We start from the raw sequence: 17,879 nt of genomic DNA, 5'->3' as shown, positions 1-17,879 counted from the left end.
TAAGCTACCGCAAGGGATGGTGAAACACTCTGGGACTCTACTTCCCCTGGCCCTCATTGAGACAAGAGCAGAAAGCAGTACAGGGATCTAGGAAAACACTGAGCATCACAGCTACAGGAAAAGTCTGGCCAATAGGAACTGATGGCTTTCATAGAGAAAGGCACCCACTGGCAATCTAAGTAGCCCCAGAGACACACAGACAGTTTATAAAAACCACAAATTACTGGAAACTATAATAATTTGTTACTGATTTGCTCTTGTTACCCATTTTATGCTATATATAGTTTATCATAATTAAAAAATAAAAGGAAATTTATTTTTAATTTTGGGCATATAGAGAGATATATATAATATTTACCATATCAGATATTAAATATCTGAATATCACTCCTGGGTAGTCTGTGACATAAAAGTATGAAGATTTTTGTTAAGAAGTAATTAACATTTGGTATTTAATACTTACACCATCCACCATTTTCATAGTGAGATTCTCTATCTATGTGTGTGTACATAATTGAAGTGGATATTAATTTTTCTGCACCGGGGGAATTGGGTCAAGACTTGGGCCATTAGGTATATCGACTTGTCAGTTTTCCAGCATATTCTCAAAGAACTAATATGTTTTAACAATCAAGAGAGCTTAGATGAGGCAGCTATGAATCAGCACAAATGTAACCTGTGTTGACTTTGCTTTGCCTCCTACCTTCCTCCAATCTTTACTCACCTTCCCTCTGCACTCGGTAACTATGTTTCAATATATTTGTCATTTGAACCTTTGAATACAGTTGCAACATTCTAAGTCAACATGACTGCTAAGCATATCTCCTAGGAAAAAAATTTAGACTTTAACCTCAGAAATTGATGAAATATTCTCAAGGATTATGGTTCCAATAAATACTGTTTAAAGTACTTTATTCATAGTTCTAGTCAATAAAAGTTTACAGAGCACCTACTTTGTTCCCTGAATTGTTTTAGGCACAGAGAATGCCAAGAAAGACTAAGCCTTGAATGACAGGAACCAGAAGATCCAGTGTGAGAGGGTCTTAGAGGGAACAACGAGACAGGGTGTTGGTCAGGAACAAGTTGGGTGTGCTTCAGGTATATGAGTACTGTGGGAGCATGGTGCGGAGGCATTGAAAGATGAGGCCAGCATGGGAGTTTTACTTGTCAATTGCTGCATACCAAATCACCCCAAAGTTTAGGGACTTAAAGCAACAAACATTTATTATCTAACACAATTTCTGAAGGTCAGGAATCTGGGAGCAGCTTAGCTGGGTGGTTCTGACTCAGCATCTCTCAGAATGTTGCAGTCAAGTCACTAACAGAGGCTGTGGTCATCTGAAGGCTTGACTGGGGCTGGAGGATCTGTTTCCAAGATGGCTTACTCACACGGCTGTTGGCAGAGGTCTCCGTTCCTCTCTGAAAGTTGGAAATACGTCTCACTTCTTTGGCATGTCTGCTTCTCTGTAGGACTGCTTGAGTCTCCTCAGGACACAGCAGCTAGCTTCCCTTGGAGTATGTAAGCAAGAGTGAAACTACAATGTCTTTTTAAAAAACTTTTATTTTACTTTAGATGCATACTGTATCTGGCATTTCTCCCCACGTTATCCCTTCCCACCCTCCATTCCCTCCTCACCCCCTGCTGTCTCTCCCCTACCCCTGCCAACTGCCCCCAGTGTGTGATGCTCCTCTCCCTGAGTCCACATGTTCTCATTGTTCAACACCCACCTATGAGTGAGAACACGCAGTGTTTGGCTTTCTGTTCTTGTGTCAGTTTGCTCAGAATGATGGTTTCCAGATTCATAAGTGCCTACAGAGGACGCGAACTCATTGTTTTTTATAGCTGCGTAGTATTCCACGGTGTATATGTACCACATTTTCTTTGTCCAGTCTATCATTGATGGGCATTTGGGTTGGTTCCAGGTCTTTGCTATTGTACACAGGGCTGCAATGAACATACGTGTGCATGTGTCTTTATAGTAGAACGATTTATAGTTCTTTGGGTATATACCCAGTAATGGGATTGCTGGGTCAAATGGAATTTCTATTTCTAGATCCTTCAGAAACTGCCACACTGTACAAAAACAAGCAATGGGGAAAGGACTCCATTTTTAATAAATGGTGCTGGGAAAACTGGCTAGCAATGTGCAGAAAGTAGAAACTGGACCCCTTCCTGACACCTTACACTAAAATTAACTCCAGATGGATTAAAGATTTAAACATATAACCTAACACCATAAAAACACTAGAAGAAAACATAGGCAAAACCATTCAGGACACAGGCATAGGCAAGAACTTCGTGACTAAAACACCAAAAGCAACAGCAATAAAAGCCAAGATAGACAAATGGGATCTAATTAAAATTCAGAGCTTCTGTACAGCAAAAGAAACCATCGTAAGAGCGAATCAGCAACCAACAGAATAGGAAAAATATTTTGCAATCTACTCATCTGACAAAGGACTAATATCCAGAATCTACAATGTCTTTTATGACCTAGTGGCGGATGATAGAGATGGGCTGAGGAGACCGCCTTGGGTGAGAGAACAGTTGGAGAAGAGAAGGCTCAGTTGGAAGCAGCCAAGGTGTCTGCTAGGGGTCAGTGAAGCAGAGGGAGGTTTAAGAAAGTGCGGCATCATGAAGCCAACAGACTGGCAAGTGGGCACAAGAGTGGACACTGAATTTGGTACCACGGACGCTACTGCTGACTTCAGGAGAGAAGATGGGACACAAGCATGACTGGAGTGGGCTGAGGAGAAAATGGGACTTGAGGAAGTGGAGACCGCAACTAATGACAGCCCTTTCGAGAAGATTTGCTCCTAAAAAGGACAGATGGTTGGGACAGTAGACTTTATCAGTAATTTAGAAAAGGAAGGGAAGGTTGAGTAGGCTGGGCTCAGTTCATTTGCAATTGAGGAAAGTCGCCTAAGAGTGGCTGAGGCTGTGCACTGAACTCTACAGCCACCAGAAAGGTCCCTTGGCCCTGGGCAGGGCACCATCTGGTGCTCAGTCGTGGAGTTGGACTGACAGGTAGGTTGGGCAATGCCTTTGCTACAACAGATTTTTCTTCTCACAAATTTTAAATCCATGTCGGTGTAAACTGCCAAAAGAAAAACTAAAAAATGATGATTGAAAGATGAAGGTGGACAGTTCTCCCACTTCCTTTAAACCCCCTCCAGGTTATTCCACTTTGTCTTTCTTACCCCCTCATCCTCTTCACCTCAATCCACGAGTCCCTCTGCGTTTCCTTTCCACTGTCCATTTCTGTGATGCAGAATCTAGTGATGCAGCTACAAACCAAGAAACACCAAAGACTGCTGGCAGCCAGAAACCAGGAGACAGGCGGGGAAAAGGTTTTCCCTTAGAGCCTTAGAAGGAACCAGCTTTGCTGACATCTGCATTTTGGACTTCTAGCCTCAGACTTGTGCAAGAATAATTTCTTCAGCTGCCTCTGTCCTCTGGAAGGCTTTCTTCTGCTTAGAAACAGGCCCAGGTCTCCACTATGCTAAGCTTCTTAACCATCCACCCACATTCCTCAGAAGAAAACAAAAAACACTCCACAACAAATTTTTAAAATTCTTTATCCCTGGCTCGTTTTCCCTTTTGCTATTTCCTTATTTTCACATCTAAAACTTGAGTAGTCTACATTCTAGCTCTACTTCCTCTCTCAAAGTCTTGAATTTTGATTTCCTACTTAATGAACTAATCATCTCAGTTCTGTGAGTTCCAAGGTCTTTTCTCAGTCTATCTTTGAATTCTGTACCGGAAATTCCAGTCAAACCTCCCTTTTCCATCAGCAGCTTTCTACCATCTCCCCCCCTTCACTAAGCGCTAGTGCTCACATTTTCCTGTGGCTCATTTTTTCTTAGTTTCATGATTTATATATCTTCTTTGCCAACGTGTTGTCACATGGATCCCACCAAGTCCTGCTTCATGTCAAAAGCCCAGAATTGGGGCCAGGCACGGTGGCTCACACCTATAATCCCAGCACTTTGGGGGGCCGAGGTGGGTGGATCACGAGGTCAAGAGATCGAGACCATCCTGGTCAACATGGTGAAACCCCATCTCTACTAAAAATACAAAAATTAGCTGGGCATGGTGATGCATGCCTGTAGTCCCAGCTACTCGAGAGGCTGAGGCAGGAGAATTGCTTGAACTCAGGAGGCGGAGGTTGCAGTGAGTTGAGATTGCGCCATTGCACTCCAGCCTGGGTAACGAGAGTGAAACTCCAACTCAAAAAAAAAAAAAAAAAAAAAAATAAATCACGCAAAGAATTTTCATGAAACAAATAACAAGTTATCAAGGACAGCCCTCCTGCCTCCATAGCACAGCCCTGTGAAGAAAGCTATGAAAAGATTCCAGAGGCTGACAATGGGCAGTGAACACAGCATTTAGTAGGGCAACTTGGACGCACCTCCAAAATGGCATGACCACTATTCCACACTCATGGCATTCCACTCCTTATCTTGAAATGTTCTCCCCACTTCTCTCTGCCAGTCCATATCAGCATCTTCTCCACCATGACACCTTCACAAATACTGGACATTCCAACAAGAGGTCCTTCTGGATGTGGTGTTTCTCTCCATGCTGCTCCCAGGTCCTCAGGTGATAGTTTTGTCATTCTAATACTGGGGAAGATACGGAAGGGATGGCAGTAGTGGTGGAGAAGCAGCTCTCACACAGTAGGAAAGTGGCTATTAGGTACTGTAGGTGAAAGCCAGACTTATGCCTTTGAGATGGGGATGCACTGAAGCTGATTAAAATTCTGCTATTATACATCCTCGGCCTATTGTTCTACCTCAAGACCCATGCATGCTTTCTTCTAAGGCTTCCCTCAATACTGGTTGTTCTGGTATTGTTGTAAGGAAGCAAAGAAGGAAGAATGAAGCATCAAAACTCTGCAGCCACCTTAACCTCAATGCATCTAGTACCCCTCTTTAGTTTACAGATGAATGCACTAGGGTTCAGAAAGGTTGGGATTTATCTAAGATTACAAAGCTGATCAATAGTAGAATCAGCCTAGAACACAGGTCTTCAGAATCGCTGGTAAGAGCCTTTTCCATTTATCCATTGATTCAGCAAATATTTTTTTACTTCTAAACTATAAATTGTTGCACTTGGAAAGAGATACAGTGCTGAACAAGATGGGACAAAGGCCTTTGACCTCAAGGAATTCATATTGTAGTGGGAGGAGACAGACTACAAACAAAAGAGAAAAAGCAATAAATATCTCAATAATTATAGCCTATGATTGGGATGTGAAGAAAATTAAGCAGGTACTATGTATTAGAGTGTTCTCATGTTGCTAATTAAAAGACATGCCCAAGGCTGGATAATTTATAAAGAAAAGAGGTTTAATAGACTCACAGTTCCACATGGCTGGGGAGGCCTCACAATCAGGGAGGAAGGCTAAAGGCATGTCTTACATGGCGGCAGGCAAGAGAAAATGAGAACCAAGTGAAAGGGGTTTCCCTTTATAAAACCATCAGATATCCTGAGACTTATTCACTACCATGAGAACAGTATGGGAAAAAAAATGCTCCCATGATGCAGTTAGCTCCCACTGGGTCCTTCCCACAACAGGTGGGAATTATGGGAGTTACAATTGGGGATTTGAGTGGGGACATGGCCAAACCATATCAGACTATAATAGAGAGTAGTTGGGGAGAGATTTACTTGAGATAGACTGTGAGGGAAACATAAAAGTTGAGGGAAAACCAGGCATACAAAGAGATGGAAGGGAGGTTTTTGGACAAAGGAACCAGCATTTTCATGGGTTTGAAGAGAGAATGTGCTCAGTGTCTTTGTGTATCCCAAGCCAAAGGAGGCCCATGGGGCTTAGCTGAAGAGCAGAGGGCAGGGGTGTGGCTTGAGGAGAGGATGGCAAGTGGCAGATGACTCACTCCTGCAAGTCCTATCAAGGAGTTTGGATTTTATTCTAGGTGAAATGGGAATCCAAAAGCTGGCCCTCTTCCATACAGATTTTGCCCAGAAGACACAGTATTTTGGGAGGTATGGTTCCACACTACAGCTATTTGAAATCATAACTGAAACTTATGAGGAAAAATCCATCTGCTTCTGTACCAAAAAAAGAATGAAGATAAAACTGAAAATCATAGTATGCGGATTTGCCCAACTAAATTAAATTACTTTTCTGGAGTCTAGTGGATAAGTGTTTTAGTCCATTCAGTGGCTGGAACAAAATGCCATAAACTGAAGTGTTTATAAACAACAGAAATTTGTTTCTCATGGTTCTGGATGCTGAGAAGTCCAAGGTCAAGTCTCAGGCAGATTTGGTGTCTGGGGAAGGCCTGTTTCTTCATAAATGGTGTATTAGTTCATTCTCACGCTGCTATAAAATACTGCGCAAGGCTGGGTAATTTATAAAGGAAAGAGGTGTCTGTTCTCATGACTTAGGCACCTCCCAAAGGCCCCACTTCTTAATGCTGTCACCTTAGAGATTAGGTTTCAACATATGAATTTTAGGGGGACACAAACATTCAGACCATAGCACTAAGTATGTTGGTAAAATTTCTAAAATAAACAAATTATGCTGACATAAACAGGGAAGCTACTAACTTATAACTATAACTGAGACTACTATTTTCTAGGTACAGCTCACAGAGAAGGTAAATGTCAATCAAAACATTTTAACAGAACAATTTAAATATACTCGAGGAGTATCCCCTTAAACTCATCAAATCATTTCAAAACCAAAAGCAGATCTGTGAATGTGGATAATTGCCTCTAATATCATGTTTTATAAGTTAGTATTTTTATGCTAAGTTTTCTTAAAATGAAGTTTCCAGTACAAAGACGCATGTTTGCACTTAAACATATGGTCCATGCACATATACATACATGAAGAAAGCATGTGCCAAACGCTTAAGGGCTGAACTGCACTTAATTATGAAGTTCCATGTTTTAGGATTCACAATTTAAAAACACTGGATTAATATGCAACATGTCATTGGGATTTCTTACAGGAAGATTTGATTGTGTTTAATTTTTTTCAATACGGTTTAAATAAACTAACTTGTTTGCTTATCTAGAGATCTCTGATTATTTTACAAAGGTTTATTTCCCACTGTTAGTAACAATTTAGTTACTAGTGCCAAGCAAAGTCCTGCAAGGATAGTGAAGTGCAAAGCTTTCTTAGTGAGACCAGTATGTGCCAAGCAACGTCTTCATGGGAGCAAAGAAATCCCACATTATGTCACAAACAGGACATAAAGATGTTCTATAAACCAGAAGATAAGTATTCAATATTCAAGGACTCATGAGCTTGTACTGTGTGCTAGCTTACTGGATTGACTTTTTAATAGAAGGAAAAATCTTTATTATTTCTCTGAAATTGCCCAAGAATCCACACTACTAAAACCCAGTTTGAGTAGACCAAGCAGAATGGAGGCATGATATGATTGAGGATACATTTCCAGAATCCTAGGCTGAGGATAAACATAATTTTTAAAAGCCATGTAGTTACTGGTCTATTTAATTCCTTTTATTCTTACACATGTTAAGATGAATTACTGCCTTGATTTTTTACTTTAGAGGCATACTTGTAAGTTGTGAAACTACCTACTTAGCAGCTTTTTCTGCCTGCTAAAGTTCTTCTGGCTAGAACAAGGTAAATGCACAATAATTGCTTCTCATCTCTCCTTTTCTGCAAATAGGTATATGGAAGCGACTGGTGTTCATAGTCTATTGAGTCTTCTTTTAATAATCTCCCTTAAGTAAAAGCTAGATTTGGAAGTGGTTACAAAAAAAAAAGAAAGAGCTAGAGAAAGCTGATGCAAGATGGTATTCTATTAATACCCATTGCTTGGAGTTCAGTTTGGCATTTGACTGAGGAAGTCACCACTTTCTCTCAAGCAAATAAATTCAGTTGTTAAAAATGCAGGAAATATTCTAGAATGTGCTTACTGTATGCTTATAACTTAAGTCATGGATACTGAGAATTACTTTCAATTTTTCCTAAGTTTAAAATAAAGCAAGAGCTTAAATGAAAGCCCAAATCACAACTAAAATGATTTAAAACGAATTAACCATATTTATTCAGTTATAGCTAAATACTCTCACTATTCTCTCACCTCAAATCAATATGGATATTAATTTGAATGAATAGAGATTTGCCATTATATGCTAGATGTATAATGTTTAGAAAAATAGACATGAACATACACTATGAAAAATATATTTCTAAGTAAACTAGCAACCTGTTTCTTATGTTTCAAGTTTTCATTTTGAGTTTATTGAATTGTTTTTTGTTTTTTTTTTGAAATAGGGTCTCACTCTGATACCCAGGCTACAGTACAGTGGTGTGATCATGGCTTACTGCAGCCTCTGCTGTAACTGATCCTCCCATGCTCAAGTGATCTTCCCTCCTCAGCCGCCCTAGTAGCTGGGACTACAGGCACTCACTACCACACTGGCTAATTTTTGAATTTTCTGTAGAGACAGCGTTTCACCATGTTGGCCAAGCTGGTCTTGAATTACTGGGCTCAAGCGATCTGCCCGCCTTGGCCTCCCAAAATGCTGTGATTACAGGCCTGAGCCCCTGCACTTGGCTTATTTGAATTCTTTACAGGTCTTTTTGGTTACATGATTAATTGAAGTTGTTTCATATAAATTACTTAGTTTTGCTTTGTACTTTTATATAATTGTATGTTCTTCAAATTATTAGAATGATAATACCTCTTTTTGAAGATGACCCATCATAATCTAGCATCATTTATTTTGGGAGATATACACCCAATAAAAGTACCCAAAAGTCAGAATATTTTGACTTGAAATATTTAATCCAGGCAATAAAGCTAGACACTTGGATTTAGAATTTAAGATTTAGAAAATCTTAAAACATTGCCAGTCTTGCTTTTTCAGAATGAATCTTATTCAGGCCATCTTTCTGGGATTCTAAAACTCAGATCTATCAGAGCCTCAGAAATTGTTGTGAAGATCAGACTTTTGAATCCAAAACAAGATAATATTCCCTCAGTTCCCTGTGACATAAATGCATTTGTTGGGTGGTTTATCTTCTTTTATAATTGATATTTTACAGATGATTAAAATCAATTCTAAGTAATGTCCACTCTGAAAATGAAACGTTGTATTATATGTGGAGAGATAAATCAGTTCACAAATATATTTCTAAAACTGAGTTTAATTTCTATTTTGAGTCCCATTTCATTAGGGGACATAAACCAAATTTAACCCAGCTAAATTTGTTGGTCTGCTCCCCAACACACACCATAAATTTTTCCCAGGGTTCCATCTAAGTTCCTATCCTGTCCTCATCAGACATTTGTCCACACAGGAGGCTGCCAAGACACCCTCACTCCCATCGAGTCTCTAGGTGACAGTCTTTGCAGATGACTGCAGCACCCACTTCATTACCACCACCAGGTCTGTTTCATTTGGAACTGTGCATTGCTGGAACAAGGAGAGCTCTGAGGCTGTCTCAAGTTCATTGGCCTAGGCACAGTATCCAGGCATTTCTACTCAATGCTAGTGAGTCATCTGGGTTTTCAACAACTAACATAAGGTTTCCCACAGTCTCAGATACCCTAAACTATATTGAGATTCTGGCGTCTTATCTGCCTACTCCAAAATTTGATGAGGCTGATGTGAGAAGAGAGAAGGGTTTCCTATCAACCTGAGTATCTAAGGTCTCTTCCTTTCCCCCTAGCTCTCTTTCTCAATTTCATTTCCAGAGGGTAGCTACACTGTTCACCAATTCTTCTAAATCATTTGTTTTTGGCCCTTGCAGGATTGGAAATAGCAGTAAATTCTTTGGCTTCTCTCCTAAAGAGAGGTGGGGTAAAATTCCCTCCCCTTGGGTCTGGGCTGGCCTTGGTGACTTACTTAAAACCAACAGCATATGATGGCAATATCACTGTATGACTTTTGAAGCTAGATCAGAAGAAACCTTGGAGCTTCTGCTTTGGTCTCTAAACACTGACACTCCAGGTGCTTCCTCCAGGACCCAGCCACCAAGCTGCGAGAAGTCCAAGCAACATCCAGAGGCCATGGGTGAGTACTTTCGTCAAGAGCTCCAGCTGAGCTCTTAGCCAATAGGGAGCATCCATTGCCAGCCTATGGGTAAGTCTCTTGGATGCCCAACCCACACTTCGGTTGATTCCTGTTCTAGTCAACATCTGACTGACACCTCATGAAAGACCTGAGGCAAGAATCACTCAGCTGAGTCCTTCCCAATTCCCAAACCACAAAATTGTGAGCAAATTTAAATGACTGTTTTAAGCTTCTGAATTTTGGTGTAATGTTTTATGCAGCAACGGAGAGTCAGAACATGGGATATATTTTGCACATTTTGAAGCTCAAAATCCAGACCTTTTGTAGCTCTAAAGTGTCAGCATTTTCATTTCTCGGACAGTCGATAAGTTGAGGATTAACTGGGAGAGACAATGGGTAGATGGAAATGTGATGAATAGCATGGGGCTACAGTGGATGGAATCCTTGGTTGTCTCTAGACATTACCCCACTGCAAGGGTATGACATGTTATATGTGAGTGAAGTGTTTTCTGTGTCTTTATAAAAAGGGATAGGTTTTTATCCTTTAAATAAAAAAAGGTGGGGTGCAGTGACTTACGCCTGTAATACTAGCACTTTAGGATGCCAAGGTAGGCAGATCACTTGAGGTTAGGAGTTTGAGACCAGCCTGGCCAAAATGGTGAAACCCTGTCTCTACTAAAAATACAAAAAATTAGCTGGGCGTGGTGGTGCATGCCTGTAACTCCAGCTACTCGGGAGGCTGAGGCATGAGAATTGTTCGAACCCGGGAGGCGAAGGTTGCAGTGAGCCGAGATCATAACACTGAATTCCAGCCTGGGTGACAGAGCAAAACTCTGTCTCAAAACAACAACAAAAAAAGATAATTATACGGCTGATATGAAAAGCAATGTACTATCATACGTTAGCTGTTCTCAGAGTTTGGAACATGCTGGGACTATAAGAACTCTGCAGTGGCAGGTGGCAAGGAGGGAATCAATTCAGATGGTGTGCACACCCACTTTTGTCAAACACTGTTTAGGGAGTAAGTACTATGCTTGGAGAGAAACCTTGGAGAAAGTAGCACAGCAATTCATGAATGAGCAGGTTCTACTCATTTCTCATATGTAGGTGCTGGAAGATAATGAACAACATGCTTTCCAGATCCAAGGAAGAGTTGACTCATAGGCTCTTCCCAGTTTAATGCAATGACATACTGAAATTATATTTCTGGGCGCCCTCTTGTGGTCTCCTCACCTCTCCTGTCCACTGGTTTTGTTTTGCTCTCTTTATAATTGTTCCTCTCTTCATGTGACACAGTATGTCTGTCCCACAATCCCTGAGTTCTTGTGCTTCAGCTCCAGTCACACGCAGCTGCTCAGTCTCAATGCTAACTTCCTAGGATGAAGATGGACTTGGTTTCGATTGGTGACTGGATGGACATGGCAAGCCCACCTTGGCTGGGGTATGGTTTATATATCACAATCATGGCCCATGGGAGCCCACCACCCCTATGCAGGAGGTAGGGGGAGGGGGAGCAGTTCTCAGAGAAGGGGCATCATTGTGGATAAGGCAAGGCTTCCAAAGTTGTCTACTTGGTCCAGTGTCTTCAACATAACAACTGCTTAATAAACCATAGCTGTTATGAGAGAAACATTAATAATATGTACTATGGATCTTAAACTAATGTCCTGAAAAGTCTCTCTCAAAGACATTCAATATGGGCAAAAATTAAGAACTTATTTCCTCAATGCCCAGATTGACTGACCACATGATCTCTCCAACCCAGGGTCTTTATTAAGAACGTCATCATCGAGGTTGATCCATTTTATAGAATGCTCATAAATGCAATCATCTGGGCCAGCATAATTATTAACCAGGCAAGGTAATCATTTTGGAACATAAACACCCCTGGAGAGAAGGCTTTGTCCCAGATCAGAACAACAGCTGTCCGATACTGGGTGCCCACTCTTTGCCTGTCACTTGATCAGTTCTTTGAGAATATTCTTTCTTTGAATGCTCACATTAATCCTGTGGGGATAAGTATAACCATTTGTATTTCCCAGTTGGAGAAAGTGAAGTTCAAAAGTGAAGCAACTTCTTAGCAAATAAAGAGTGAGGTAGGATTTAAACCCAGATCTATCTGTTGAACTTCTCAACACACTTGCCTAGAAGCACAAGGCCCTGCCTGCCCATGGTCCTCAAGAACCCTCAGGGCACAGTGCCTCACAGCCTTTCTTCCCCAGCTGACCCAGTGTGCCACTGCAGCCTACCCCACCACGCTTTTCTCTCCGTCTCTGCAGACGGCACTTGTTATTTTGTCTGTCCAGGATTATTCTTGCATCCACACCTCCCTGAAAAATAACTGGTAACTATGCCTCTTCCCTTGCCATCCTAGGAGTTCCTGCAGGAATTGCAATGTTCCACTTAACACTATTCCTCCCTTTCTTCACAGGCATTGGGTATCTAAGGAGTAGGCTCTAGATCCCAGCTGAGATGATCAGCTGCTTGTCCTGCATTTTTGGAATTGGTGTCAAGAGATGTACCCAGGTCTCTCTGCAGCTGCTGTAGCTCTAATATGTAAAACTTAGAAGCTTCCAATGTGCGTTTGCCACATGCAAGGAAATGAACAGTGAGAAGCAGAGATGAGGAACAGAGATAGGTAGAATTCTGTGGGGGGCCTGCCCATAGTCCTGATAATTATACAATTATGTGACTGCAGACTGACACATAGTAGGCCACCAGGCTGTCAACTTCATGACAGCAAGGATCACTCTGGTTTCAATTATTATTATACCTCTAATACCTAGCATTGGTTCCTGGTGGCACACAGCAAATTGTTGTTGAATGAGTGAATGACACATTCTATTAATGTCTCCTTTTTTTCTCCCTTCCTTCCTTACATAGGGAGACTCCTGGCTCAGGAAGTTTGGTGAACTCTTATCCAAACAGTCCTAGTTATTAATAACATTGTTCATTATTCATCCATCTACCCATCCACCTGAAAACACACCATTCAACCACAGAGAACCTCCAATGAGCCAGGCATTTCTGGGAACTGAAAAAAGCCCAAAGAACACGGTCATTGAGAGCTTCTGTTCTAGGTGCAAGAGGAGGTGGGAGGGATAGGCCTCTAACTTCTAATCAGTATTTTCCAGGCCATTCAGCATGGGCTACAACTGGTTGACAACAGCACAAACCCAATACTATTTCTCTAGTTGTAGCTCTACCTCACAGGGGTCCCATGTATTTGCCCCTCTTTCTGAGAGGTACCCCAAAAGCTCCCATTCTTGTCCTGGTGTAGCTACCCACATCTCCCAGAACTCCTCCCACAGAGGGGAAAAGCAGTTCCCAGCTCTGTATACCATCCAACGGTTTGGGTATTAGTCAGGGTTTTCCAGAGAAACAGAACAAACAGGATACATATCCACATATAACAGGAGATCTATTATAGGAATTGGCTCACACAGTTATGGAGGCTGAGAAGCTCCAAGATCCACCATCTGCAGACTAAAGAACAGGGAAGCTGGTGGTGTAATTCAGTTTAAGTACTAATGCCCGAGAATCTGGAGATTAATGGTGCAAGTCCCAAAGCCTGAGAAACAGAAGCACTGACGTCTGAAGTGAGAAGATGGATATTTTAGCTCAGGCAGGGAGAGCAAATTTATCCTTCTTCCACCATTTTATTCTATCTGGGTCCTCAACTGAGTGGATGGTGCTGGCCCAACTTGGTGGGGGTGATTTTCCTTACTTAGTCTTCTAATTCAAATGCTAATCTCTTCCAGAGACATCCTCACTGACACACCCAGAAATATTATCTTACCAGCTATCAGGGCATCTCTTAGCCTGGTTGAGTTAACATGTACAATTAGCCATCAAAGCTTTGCTGCTCTGCCTAGCCCCATCTGGTTGATAGGCCCCAATCTCAGATGTCTAGACTTTCTCTGTCAGAGGCATATCCTCCTCGCTGCTCTGAGCCTGGCAGCCTCTCAGCTACCTGTTCCTTAGATCCCAGGAGACCTCTGACAATGCTCACCTCTTTGCCGTGGACTCCTTCTCAGTGTGTCTCCTGCTCCATCTCTGCTCTATCTCCAGCTGTCCCACTGCTAAGACAATGTTTCCTGCTGTTTTCAGTCTCCTCCCTCTTTCAGAGTCTGCTTCCCTTCCCTCCACCCACAGATATGGGCCACTTACCATCACTCATAATTTACCGAGGGCTAAAGACATTACATCCTTCATCTCATTTAAAACTCTCAATAACCTATGAGACTGGTATTACATCCCCATTTTATAGATGAAGAAACTGAAGCTCAGAGAGGTTATTTTTGCAAGATCAAATGCAGACTAAAAAGTTTTTTTGTTTTTTTGTCTTTTTTTCTGAGACAGTGTTGCTCTTGTTGCCTAGGCTAGAGTTCAATGGTGCAATCTTGGGCCACTGCAACCTCCACTTCCTGGGTTCAAGTGATTCTCCTGCCTCAGCCTCCTGAGTAGCTGAGATTACAAGCATGAGCTACCATGCCTGGCTAATTTTTTATATTTTTAGTAGAGACGGGGTTTCACCATGTTGGCCAGGATAGTCTCAAACTCCTGACCTCAGGTGATCCACCCGCCTTAGCCTCCCAAAGTGCTGGGATTACAGGTGTGAGCTACTGCACCCAGCCTAAAAAAGTTTAGTTTCTTTGTTGAACTTCCTGTGTAAGGTCTGCAGAAGCAATGAAGGTTTATACAGTGATTCAGTTCAGACAGCATCTCTGTTCAGTGTCTACAGGCTTGGGGTCGATAAACCTGAGGAGACTCATCTGGGCAAGCATTCATCCCGCATGGTCATCTCTGAAGCTGTAATGAACACCATTGCAATGTCCTCATGATTCAGAAGCTACCTCGGGCCTTTTAAGCTTCAATCCATGATAAAGAGCATCAGTTTTTGCTGAGCAATTAAAAATACTTTTATAATGAAAAATTTCATACATTTATGAAAATAGAATGAATAGCATAAACAACTCCATGTACCCATTACTCAGCTGCTGCAATTAACAGCACAAAGTCACTCATGTTGTTTCTATACTTCCACACACTCCTCCTCACAACTGGATTAATATGAAGCAAATCTCATTATCATAGTATTTCACCCAGACATACTTTGGTAGGAGTTTCTAAAAGATAAGGTTCTGTTTTTTAAAACATACCATAATATCACCACTATAAATAAAAAATTAAGAGTAATTTCTTAGTATCAAGTGTTCAGTACTGTTTCAAATTCCTTCTACTGTATATAGACTGTGTCCAAATTATGATGGTTCAACTTACCATTTACTTTACGATGGTGTGAAAGCCAGACACAATTCAGGAGAAACCACACTTCAAGTTGAATTCTGTACTGAAAGTGATAAACAGAATGGTTGTATGGGTATACAATGGTTCTATACCCATACAGCCATTTTGTTTATCACTTTTAGTACAGAATTCAATAAGTTACACTGGTATTCAACATTTTATTATAAAACTGCCTTTGTGTTAATTTTGCCCAACCGTAGGCTAACATAAGTGTTCTAGGCACATTTAAGGTACTATGCTAAGCTATGATGATATTTGGTTGGTTAGGTGTATTAAATGCATTTTCAACTTATAATATTTTCAGCTTACAATGGGTTTATCAGGACATAAATGTCAGAGGTGTTCGAACCTGAGCAACTCCATCTTCCACAGAGGCTGGGTAAAATAAGGCTGAAACCTACTGGGCTGTTTTCCCAGATGATCAAGGTATTCTAAATCACGGGATGAGATAGGAGGTCAGCACAAGATACAGGTCAGAAAGACCTTGCTGATAAAACAGATTGCAGTAAAGTCAGCTAAAACCCACCAAAACCAAGATGGCGACAAGAGTGACCTCTGGTGGTCCTCACTGCTACACTCCCACCAGCACCACGACAGTTTACAAATGCCATGGCAACGTCAGGAAGTTACCCTATATGGTCTAAAAAGGGAAGATATGAATAATCCACCCCTTGTTTAGCATATCATCATGAAATAACCATAAAAATGAGCAACCAGCAATCCCTCTTCCTGAGAGGCACCCAAAAAGCTCCCGTTCTTTTCCTGGTATAGCTACCCACATCTCCATGAACTCCTCCCACAGAAGAGAAGAGCAGTTCCCAGCTCTGTATACCATTGGGTATTAGTCAGGTTTCTCCAAAGAAACAGAACAAACAGGATACGTATCCACACATAACAGGAGATCTATTACAGGAACTGGCTCACACAGTTATGGAGGCTAAGAAGTTCCAAGATCCACATCTGCAGGATAGAGAACCAGGATATATATATATATACACATATATATAAAATATATATGTATATATATATACATATATATATATATATATATATATGTATATATATGTATACATATCTCCTATTAGTCCTAGTTCCTATATATATAATAGGATGTGTGTGTGTGTGTGTATGTATGTACATAATAGGACATATATATATATATATATATATATATACACACACATATATCTTATTAGTTCTGTCCCTCTAAGAGAACCTTGACTAATACAAGGCACAACTTAGTAAAGTTAAAGTCTCTCCCAAACCAGCGTGGGTTAGAGGCCCCTCTTAATAAAAGGCAAGGATGCTTGACTGACCTTGGGTTACAGGTCCAACTTAGGGGGTTAGAGGGCCTACTAAGATTTAGGGGGTTAGGGGCCCATCTTGATAAAGTCCATTTAGGCTAAGAATGGGTTTGGCACCACAGGATGTTATTTGCTATTCTCTTTGGATTAGTCTGCCTTGCACTGTTTGCTGATGGCTGTGGGTGACAGAATAAGGCATGTACAGGATCGTGGGACATGGGGGGCATTTTCCTCCTTAAAAAGGGAAACTTGAATGCTGATGGGACTGTTGGAAAAAATTCCTTCACTACCGACAAGCAGCTGCCTGAAATTTTCGGCATCACTGCAATGGGTGGGTCTTTTCTCTGGCCTCCCTGAGCTCTTCATCTTCCCCACCCTACCTCAGGCAATGCTTCCTCTCTCTGTGTCTCTCCCTCTCTGTGCAAACTGAGTGATTAATGTAAAAATCACTGTTTATTTCCTCTGTAAAGTTTTAATTAACAATAATTTAAAAAGTTTTGTTAAGCTGTAGCAACTTTGGTGTGCTTTGTGTGTCTTTCTGTGTTCTATAATGGAGAGGGGTACCGTAGGATAGAACATGGTCTTAGGACCCCTGTAAGCCCGCTTTTCAAGATGGCCCAGCAAACTGGTCAGTTACAAACTTTGCTACAGGTCTCTGGAAAAAAAAAAAAAAAAAAAAAAAAAAACTGGATGAAGTTTCCTCTTGTCTTGTATGTCCTTGGGAGCCTGACCTTGTAACCATGTAGCCATGCTTTCTGTTTTCACAATGGCAATCATGGTTTAGGGTTCAATTCCTGGCTTAGGAAATGATTCCTTTATCTTCTGTCTGTGTATTTATATGTGTTGTGTGTGATGTTTATATCAAAAGAGCTTTAATTGATGGTTTAATAATAATAAGCACATAAATCAAATATTTGTCAGAAAAGTTAGAAGTGTAATGCTTTTCATTTAGTTCATGCAACTTAAGTAATCTTTGGAAAATAAAGACAGTTTTACAGATTATTGATAAAATAAAAATATCAGCCAGGTATGGTGGCTCATGCCTGTAATTCCGGCACTTTGGGAGGCCAAGGCAGGCAGATCACATGAGATCAGGAGTTCAAGACCAGCCTGACCAATATGGTGAATCCCCGTTTCTACTAATAATTAATACAAAACTTAGCCAGGCCTGGTGGCGCACACCCATAGTCCCAGTTACTCAGGAGGCTGAGGCAGGGATCGCTTAAACCCAGGAG

General features: G+C 41.2%; 1 long non-coding RNA gene across 1 annotated transcript; it reads right to left on the bottom strand.

Moving 5' to 3' along the window:
* Positions 1 to 960: 960 nt before the first annotated feature.
* Positions 961 to 15,893, bottom strand: LOC116565830. The gene is made up of 2 exons (XR_004275607.1): positions 15,314 to 15,893; positions 961 to 1,509 (listed from the first exon to the last, which is right to left on the bottom strand). It is a non-coding gene; the product is annotated as an uncharacterized LOC116565830 (long non-coding RNA).
* Positions 15,894 to 17,879: the final 1,986 nt, after the last annotated feature.

This window comes from Sapajus apella, unplaced genomic scaffold (assembly GCF_009761245.1).
Source record: "Sapajus apella isolate SASKATOON/1434 unplaced genomic scaffold, GSC_monkey_1.0 scaffold41, whole genome shotgun sequence".
In the NCBI taxonomy this organism is placed as follows: Eukaryota; Metazoa; Chordata; class Mammalia; order Primates; family Cebidae; genus Sapajus; species Sapajus apella.
This window is presented reverse-complemented; position numbering and strand designations above follow the sequence as displayed.